We start from the raw sequence: 10000 nt of genomic DNA on the forward strand, positions 1-10000 counted from the left end.
GACTTTTCTAGTGTCCGTGCCAATTCGTTGATATATATGTTGAAGAGGGTGGGGCTTAAGCTGCATCCCTGTCTAACCCCACGACCCTGTGTGAAGAAATGTGTGTGTTTTTGCCAATTTTAACCGCACACTTGTTGTTTGTGTACATGGATTTTATAATGTCGTATGTTTTACCCCCAACACCACTTTCCATCAGTTTGTATAGCAGACCCTCATGCCAGATTGAGTCGAAGGCTTTTTGAAATCAACAAAGCATGAGAAGACTTTGCCTTTGTTTTGGTTTGTTTGGTTGTCAATTAGGTGTGCAGTGTGAATACATGGTCTGTTGTACGGTAATTTGGTAAAAAGCCAATTTGACATTTGCTCAGTACATTGTTTTCATTGAGGAAATGTACGAGTCTGCTGTTAATAATAATGCAGAGGATTTTCCCAAGGTTACTGTTGACACATATTCCACGGTAGTTATTGGGGTCAAATTTGTCTCCACTTTTGTGGATTGGGGTGATCAGTCCTTGGTTCCAAATATTGGGGAAGATGCCAGAGCTATGTATGATGTTAAAGAGTTTTAGTATAGCCAATTGGAATTTGTTGTCTGTATATTTGATCATTTCATTGAGGATACCATCGACACCACAGGCCTTTTTGGGTTGAAGGGTTTTTATTTTGTCCTGTAACTCATTCAATGTAATTGGAGAATCCAGTGGGTTCTGGTAGTCTTTAATAGTTGATTCTAAGATCTGTATTTGATCATGTATATGTTTTTGCTCTTTGTTCTTTGTTATAGAACCAAAAAGATTGGAGAAGTGGTTTACCCATACATCTCCATTTTGGATAGATAATTCTTCGTGTTGTTGTTTGTTTAGTGTTTTCCAATTTTCCCAGAAGTGGTTAGAGTCTATTGATTCTTCAATTACATTGAGCTGATTTCTGACATGCTGTTCCTTCTTTTTCCGTAGTGTATTTCTGTATTGTTTTAGTGATTCACCATAGTGAAGGCGTAGACTCAGGTTTTCCGGGTCTCTATGTTTTTGGTTGGACAGGTTTCTCAATTTCTTTCTTAGATTTTTGCATTCTTCATCAAACCATTTGTCATTATTGTTAATTTTCTTCGGTTTTCTATTTGAGATTTTTAGATTTGATAGGGAAGCTGAGAGGTCAAATATACTGTTAAGATTTTCTACTGCCAGGTTTACACCTTCACTATTACAGTGGAACGTTTTACCCAGGAAATTGTCTAAAAGGGATTGAATTTGTTGTTGCCTAATTGTTTTTTGGTAGGTTTCCAAACTGCATTCCTTCCATCTATAGCATTTCTTAATGTTACTCAGTTCCTTTGGCTTTGATGCCTCATGATTGAGTATTGCTCTGTTTAAGTAGACTGGGATTTTGCTGTGGTCTGATAGGGGTGTCTCTCTCTCTGTTTCTCTCATCACTCTCTCTCTCTCTCTCTGTTTCTCTCTTCTCTGTTTCTCTCTGTTTCTCTCTTCACTCTCTCACTCTCACTCTCTCTCTCTCTCTTCTCTGTCTCACTCTCACTCTCTGTTTCTCTCTCTTCCTCTCTCACTCTCTCTCTGCTTCTCTTGTCACTCTCACTCTCACTCTCTCTCTCTGTTTCTCTCTTCACTCTCTCTCTGTTTCTCTCTTCACTCTATCACTCTCACTCTCTCACTCTCTCTCTCTGTTTCTCTCTTCACTCTCTCACTCTCACTCTCTCTCTCTGTTTATCTCTTCACTCTCGTTCTGTTTCTCTCTTCTCTCTCCCTGTCTCTCTTCTCTGTCTCTCTCTTCCTCTCTCTCTATCTTTTCCTCTCTCTCTCACTTCCCCCTTTCTCTGTCTCTCTCTTCTCATGCATCATCTAAACCCACGTACTGTCACCCACTCCTTCTCTTCTCTCTGTTGGTTTTTTAAAGTCTTGAGCCAGAACCTCGAGGAACAGATTGCTAGTTTGTTAAAGACACACGACTCAGAGTATTTACACAATGAACTAGATCTTTAAAGGTTTAATGAAGCATCTTTGAAAAAAAAAACTAAATTCATTCTATGAAGGTGTTATGAATGTTTTCTGAAGGCTTCATAAAGCCTTTTAAAGGGGCACTTCTCCAGCACCAAACCAGCGCCTACATACAGTGTTTTCTGAAGGCTTCATAAAGCCTTTTAAAGGGGCACTTCTCCAGCACCAAACCAGCGCCTACATACAGTGTGTGAAAACACCGCGTCTCTGTGATCTGTGGTTAAAAAGTCTAGAAGCCCTTTAAAAGGGCTTTGTGACATCACAGGGTGGGTTTAAAGTTAAAAACAGTGATTTTCAAAACCGCCATTTAGTTTAGAGCCCAATGGAGGGTATTTTCTTGCTCCAAACGTCACTGAGAATCTCATAGTGTTTGAAGATCACTTTTGACGATGTCATCGGGTGGAACTTAATACTTTTTTTAAAAAACAAAACTTTGTGGAATAGCCCTTTAAGTTTTTGTTCATCTACACTGTTCTGATTTAGAGGTCTCAGTAGAACACAGGAAGAGGGTAAATCTCTGCCCTGTCAATCATCCTCTCATCCAGTTAGCTATCAGCTTTATCAGCCCTCATCTAGTGAGGAGGGATACCTTAGGAATGCAAACACACATTATTTAAATAGTCCACACACACCTTGTTGAAATAGTCCCGGCCCCGGTGAGTGGCACCGTCTCTATGGCAACACGGCAGCAGTGATAGAGGTTGCTTCTCACACCACACACGCACACGCTCACACCTAGCCTATCCTTCTCAGTCTGGAACGTCACCTGCCCTCCCTGACTCACCAGGTGGAAAATCACTGGCAGACGAGCCAAAATCCTCCCTCACAGAAATAGTCTCGGAGAACCAGACATTGGAGCAACGTTGGAGCAACGGCACAAGATCTGAGCAGAATATCAGATTCTCTCATCATTTAGAAAGGGGAAAACAGACAGACGACTCTCCCAACGAATCACAGGCTTGGGTAGGCGGAGTTTAAAATGTGGGCGGGAGTTATGCTCATGTTTAGCGAGGGCAACAAGCGGATACAGCAGTGATGTCACCGCTGACCAGCTTCCCATTTACAATTCAACACCTCTGTCCCAACTGACGGCCAAACTTCTACAGACCTGTAAACCCGTAACGTTGGAACATTGAGGGAGGCAACCCATCTGTCACAGAGAGACTGCCCAGAGAGACTGTCCAGAGAGACTGTCCAGAGAGACTGTCACAGAGAGACTGTCCAGAGAGACTGTCACAGAGAGACTGTCACAGAGAGACTGCCCAGAGAGACTGTCACAGAGAGACTGTCACCGAAAGACTGTCACAGAGAGACTGTTCAGAGAGACTGTCACAGAGAGACCGCCTAGAGAGACTGTCACAGAGAGACTGTCACCGAAAGACTGTCAGAGAGAGACTGTCCAGAGAGACTGTCCAGAGAGATTGTCCAGAGAAACTGTCACAGGAAGACTGTCCAGAGAGACTGTCCAGAGAGACTGTCACAGAGAGACTGTCACAGAGGAGACAGACAGATTTACTTTCCAATTGATATATCATTTTGTCACCACACACTTCAACCCCAAACAGTTCTCCATGTGAGACGCTGGTAGAAAATACAGTTATTATCCACTCAGTAAATGAGCAGTTTTGTAACTGCGGCGGTTATCAAAGGCAGGCTGTTGTTTCTGGACTGAGGAGAGTTGTGACGACGTGTTTGTCTCTGCGTGTGAGTCCACTCCAGAGAACTCAGCTTGGCTTCATTACTGTATTAACTAACGAGGCACTCATTTCCTCTTGGTAGGACAGTGCAGGCTAGTCATTTGGTCTGGCATGTCCCAATACCTCTGAAACCCTCTATGCCCTGTCACTGTGAATCTCATCCCCAGAATACAGACTACACTGTAGCCCACTAGCCTTCCACACTAGCCACTTCTACTGGTCCCCTCTGTAGCCCACTAGCCTTCCACACTAGCCACTTCTACTGGTCCCCTCTGTAGCCCACTAGCCTTCCACACTAGCCACTTCTACTGGTCCCCTCTGTAGCCCACTAGCCTTCCACACTAGCCACTTCCAATGGTCCCCTCTGTAGCCCACTAGCCTTCCACACTAGCCACGTATACTGGTCCCCTCTGTAGCCCACTAGCCTTCCATACTAGCCACTTCTACTGGTCCCCTCTGTAGCCCACTAGCCTTCCACACTAGCCACTTCCAATGGTCCCCTCTGTAGCCCACTAGCCTCCCACACTAGCCACTTCCAATGGTCCCCTCTGTAGGCCACTAGCCTTCCACACTAGCCACTTCCAATGGTCACCTCTATAGCCCCCTAGACTTCCACACTAGCCACTTCCAATGGTCACCTCTATAGCCCCCTAGCCTTCCACACTAGCCCCTTCTACAGGTCCCCTCTGTAGCCCCCTAGACTTATACACTAGCCCCTTCTATTGGTCCCGTATGTAGGCCCCTAGACTTCTACACTAGCCCCTTCTACACTTAGCACATTTCAATCTCCACACTAGTCATTGGCCTAGACCTCTATGTAGCTCCAAACCCCTCTATGTAGCTCCCTACCCCTTTACGTAGCTCCAAACCCTCTATGTAGCTCACTAACCCTCTATGTAGCCCCCTATCCCTATTTGTAGTTCCCTAACCACTATGTAGCTCCCTAACCCTCTATATAGCTCCCTAACCCACTATACAGCTCCCTAACTCTCTATATAGCTCCCTAACACACTATATAGCTCCCTAACCCACTATATAGCTCCCTAACCCTCTATGTAGCTCCCTAACCCTCTATGTAGCTCCCTAACCCACTATGTAGCTCCCTAACCCTCTATATAGCTCCCTAACCCTCTCTATAGCTCCCTAACCCTCTATATAGCTCCCGAACCCTCTATATAGCTCCCTAACCCTCTATATAGCTCCCTAACCCTCTATATAGCTCCCTAACCCTCTATGTAGCTCCCAAACCCACTATGTAGCTCCCTAACCCTCTATGTAGCTCCCTAACCCTCTATATAGCTCTCTAACCCACTATGTAGCTCCCTAACCTACTATGTAGCTGCCTAACCCTCTATATAGCTCCCTAACCCTCTATCTAGCTCCCTAACCCACTATGTAGCTCCCTAACCCACTATGTAGCTCCCTAACCCTCTATGTAGCTCCCTAACCCTCTTTCTAGCTCCCTAACCCACTATGTAGCTCCCTAACCCTCTATATAGCTCCCTAACCCACTATGTAGCTCCCTAACCCACTATGTAGCTGCCTAACTCTCTATCTAGCTCCATAGCCCTCTAAACTAGCCTATGTGTATGAATAGAAAATGAACAGAATGTGTCTCTTACGTGCCTCTCGTTTCTTTGCCCCGTCAAAGCAGCATAAGGAAAATACAAAGGTACTGTATGGTTCCTCCTCTAGTCCTGACCTCCTCTAGTCATCACATCCTCCTCCTCTAGTCCTGACCTCCTCTAGTCATCACCTCCTCTAGTCCCCTGACACCTCCTCTAGTCCTGACCTCCTCCTCCTCTAGTCCTGACCTCCTCTAGTCCTGACATCCTCCTCCTCTAGTCCTGACCTCCTCTAGTCATCACCTCCTCCTTCTCTAGTCCCCTGGCCTCCTCCTCTAGTCCTGACCTCCTCCTCCTCTAGTCCTGACCTCCTCCTCCTCTAGTCCTGTTCTCCTCCTCCAGTCCTGACCTCCTCCTCTTCTAGTCCTGACCTCCTCCTCTTCTAGTCCTGACCTCCTCCTCTTCTAGTCCTGACCTCCACCTCCTCTAGTCATGACCTCCCCCTCCTCTCGTCCTGACCTCCTCCTCCTCCTCTAGTCCTGACCTCCTCCTCCTCTATTCCTGACCTCCTCCTCTAGTCATGTTCTCCACCTCCTCTAGTCATCACCTCCTCCTCCTCTAGTCCTGACCTCCTCTAGTCATCACCTCCTCTAGTCCCCTGACACCTCCTCTAGTCCTGACCTCCTCTAGTCATCACATCCTCCTCCTCTAGTCCTGACCTCCTCTAGTCATCACCTCCTCTAGTCCCCTGACACCTCCTCTAGTCCTGACCTCCTCCTCCTCTAGTCCTGACCTCCTCTAGTCCTGACATCCTCCTCCTCTAGTCCTGACCTCCTCTAGTCATCACCTCCTCCTTCTCTAGTCCCCTGGCCTCCTCCTCTAGTCCTGACCTCCTCCTCCTCTAGTCCTGACCTCCTCCTCCTCTAGTCCTGTTCTCCTCCTCCAGTCCTGACCTCCTCCTCTTCTAGTCCTGACCTCCTCCTCTTCTAGTCCTGACCTCCTCCTCTTCTAGTCCTGACCTCCACCTCCTCTAGTCATGACCTCCCCCTCCTCTCGTCCTGACCTCCTCCTCCTCCTCTAGTCCTGACCTCCTCCTCCTCTATTCCTGACCTCCTCCTCTAGTCATGTTCTCCACCTCCTCTAGTCATCACCTCCTCCTCCTCTAGTCCTGACCTCCTCCTCTTCTAGTCCTGACCTCCTCCTCTTCTAGTCCTGACCTCCTCCTCTTCTAGTCCTGACCTCCTCCTCTTCTAGTCCTGACCTCCTCCTCCAGTCCTGACCTCCTCTTCTTCTAGTCCTGACCTCCTCCTCTTCTAGTCCTGACCTCCTCCTCTAGTCCCCTGGCCTCCTCCTCCTCTAGTCCTGACCTCCTCCTCCTCTAGTTCTGACCTCCTCCTCTAGTCCCCTGGCCTCCTCCTCCTCTAGTCCTGACCTCCTCCTCCTCTAGTCCTGACCTCCTCCTCCTCTAGTCCTGACCTCCTCCTCTAGTCTTGACCTCCTCCTCTATTCCTGACCTCCTCCTCTAGTCCTGACCTCCCCCTCCTCTCGTCCTGACCTCCTCCTCCTCCTCTAGTCCTGACCTCCTCCTCTAGTCCTGACCTGCTCCTCTAGTCCTGACCTCCTCCTCTAGTCCTGACCTCCTCCTCTCAACTCTATATTTCTCTACAGTTTGTTTTGTTTTTGAATTGTCTTGTCTGACCGTCTCTTGTTTTATGCATCTCTGTCCCTCTCAGTATGGGTGTCCGGGTGATGGACACGTCCTGGGTGTCCCGTAAGGGTTCGTCCACCCTGGCCCGTAAGGCCTCGTCCACCCCTCCCAGTGTCCAGGGTCCTGGCTCCCCTGCTGACCACTCCCTCATCCTGGAGCAGCCTGGAGAGCTGGCCCAGTCTCCCTCACCCCCACCTCAACCTGGGGAGAGGGACCGGATCAGGTAAGTCCCCACCACCACCACCATAGAGGATTCCTCATCTCCACCTTCCTCCCGTCTTCACCATCATCATCATCTTCACCAGCTCTCCATGACTTGTCTTGAAGTGTTTGAGCCGTTGTTGTTGTTATATGTCTCACAGACTTGTTAAACTCGTCTTCTCTCTGACATGATTTGGGGTTCTTTCCTGTTGGCCTATTTCTCCTCATTGTCTGTCCCTCCACTTCACCGTTGTTGTTGTTGTTGTTGTGTTGTTGTTTTTCAGTTTGTCAGGTTTCTGTCACTGTGGGAGCTAATGAAGAGGGGCTAGCTAACGTTCCTTCAGGTTTGAGAGGGTACACAGGTTTATATCCCACCGTTGTTGTCTAGTCTGTCAGGTTTCTGTCACTGAGGGAGCTAATGAAGAGGGGCTAGCTAACGTTCCTTCAGGTTTGAGAGGGTACACAGGTTTATATCCCACTGTTGTTGTCTAGTCTGTCAGGTTTCTGTCACTGTGGGAGCTAATGAAGAGGGGCTAGCTAACGTTCCTTCAGGTTTGAGAGGGTACACAGGTTTATATCCCACCGTTGTTGTCTAGTCTGTCAGGTTTCTATCACTGTGGGAGATAATGAAGAGGGCTAACGTTCCTTCAGGTTTGAGAGGGTACACAGGTTTATATCCCACCATTGTTGTCTAGTCTGTCAGGTTTCTATCACTGTGGGAGATAATGAAGAGGGGCTAGCTAACGTTGATTCAAGTTTGAGAGGGTACACAGGTTTATATCCCACCGTTGTTGTCTAGTCTGTCAGGTTTCTGTCACTGTCGGAGCTAATGAAGAGGGGCTAGCTAACGTTCCTTCAGGTTTGAGAGGGTACACAGGTTTATATCCCACTGTTGTTGTCTAGTCTGTCAGGTTTCTGTCACTGTGGGAGCTAATGAAGAGGGGCTAGCTAACGTTCCTTCAGGTTTGAGAGGGTACACAGGTTTATATCCCACTGTTGTTGTCTAGTCTGTCAGGTTTCTATCACTGTGGGAGATAATGAAGAGGGGCTAGCTAACGTTCCTTCAGGTTTGAGAGGGTACACAGGTTTATATCCCACCGTTGTTGTCTAGTCTGTCAGGTTTCTATCACTGTGGGAGATAATGAAGAGGGGCTAGCTAACGTTGATTCAAGTTTGAGAGGGTACACAGGTTTATATCCCACCGTTGTTGTCTAGTCTGTCAGGTTTCTGTCACTGTCGGAGCTAATGAAGAGGGGCTAGCTAACGTTCCTTCAGGTTTGAGAGGGTACACAGGTTTATATCCCACCGTTGTTGTCTAGTCTGTCAGGTTTCTGTCACTGTGGGAGCTAATGAAGAGGGGCTAGCTAACGTTCCTTGAGGTTTGAGAGGGTACACAGGTTTATATCCCACCTCAAGTTTTCCTGAACACTTTATTTGAAGTACATACGTATACGTCTTCTTTATTTAAATGTCACATATCATTTCACTCCCACAAGTCTCTGACAGCATGTAATCATTCAACCTGATCCCTGCGACGTGGTGTGGCTTGAGGTGACCTCTGTTGCCATGGCTACAGTGTTTTCTGCTGACACACACTGAGTGACTTTGACCGTTTTGTTTTCTACTCTCATCTTAAACCACAGCATTTATTAATACAATCCATCCCAGTTAATATCACATTAAAGTGGCAGTCTGGGATTGATACATCCATTTTGTTCTTGTTTGAATTAATAATGGCCGTGTGAAATGTTGCAGAAAAGTTGTTTATAAAATATGCTTGGTTCTGGCTTGTGATTGGCTTATTCTCCCTCCTGCTCTGTTGCTCTTTCAACCAATGAGATGAAAGGGTTTTGTGTCTGTCTCACACTGCCCTGGGCTGGCTGAGGGAACTCTATAACATTATATGTTGCATTTTAGTCAGAGTGGGCCCATATTAGAGTCATTAAGCATCTCAGAGTAGGAGTGATGGTCTAAGATCAGTTTAGCCTTTTAGCTCGTAATTAATATTATTACCTGAACAGGGTGACCTGATCCTAGATCAGCACTCCTACTCTGAGATGCTTTCTGAATGTGTGCCGTGGTCAAACATGAAGGTCAAACTCAGGCTACTAGATTCTGTAGAGGTCAAAGCCATTTGGGTTGTCCTCCCTTCCAGTTGGTTAAAGCCTGTTTCACCATGACTAGCCTCTTGCAGTGTGAAGACACAAGGTGATCACAGAGGGAGTTTTACAGGCTCCACTCTCTTTTCTTTCCTTTGGGAATCCCCTTTGCTTTGCTGTTCACTCTGCTTGATGTTTCTCTTCACAAAGCTGACTGCAGTCTGTGTGTTAAGCTTGTTTCACTCCCCACCGTCTGCTTGCCCTCTCTGCACCAGAAAACAAACGCTGATTTTTAGTTTTAATCTGGATTAGACACTAACTACCAACCCAACGAACACCTCAGTAATCACAACAAGATATCCATCTCACCGCCACCGCTACCACCACCACCACTACCACCACCACCACCGCTACCACCACCACCACTACCACCACTACCACCACCACCACCACCGCTACCACCACCACCGCTACCACCACCACTACCACCGCTACCACCACCACTACCACCACCACCACCGCTACCACCACCACTACCACCACTACCACCACCACCACCACCGCTACCACCACCGCTACCACCACCACCGCTACCACTACTACCACCACCGGCACTACCACCACCACTACCACCACCACCACTACCACCACCACCACTACCACTACTACCACCACCGCTACCACTACTACCACCACCGCTACCACCACTACCACTACT

The 10000-nt window shown here is 47.5% G+C and overlaps 1 pseudogene; it reads left to right on the top strand.

Moving 5' to 3' along the window:
- LOC135564900 (rho GTPase-activating protein 44-like) overlaps positions 1–10000 on the top strand; it is a 56499-nt pseudogene that overhangs the window by 30343 nt on the left and 16156 nt on the right.

The sequence above is a fragment of the Oncorhynchus nerka genome, linkage group LG26 (genome assembly GCF_034236695.1).
Source record: "Oncorhynchus nerka isolate Pitt River linkage group LG26, Oner_Uvic_2.0, whole genome shotgun sequence".
In the NCBI taxonomy this organism is placed as follows: Eukaryota; Metazoa; Chordata; class Actinopteri; order Salmoniformes; family Salmonidae; genus Oncorhynchus; species Oncorhynchus nerka.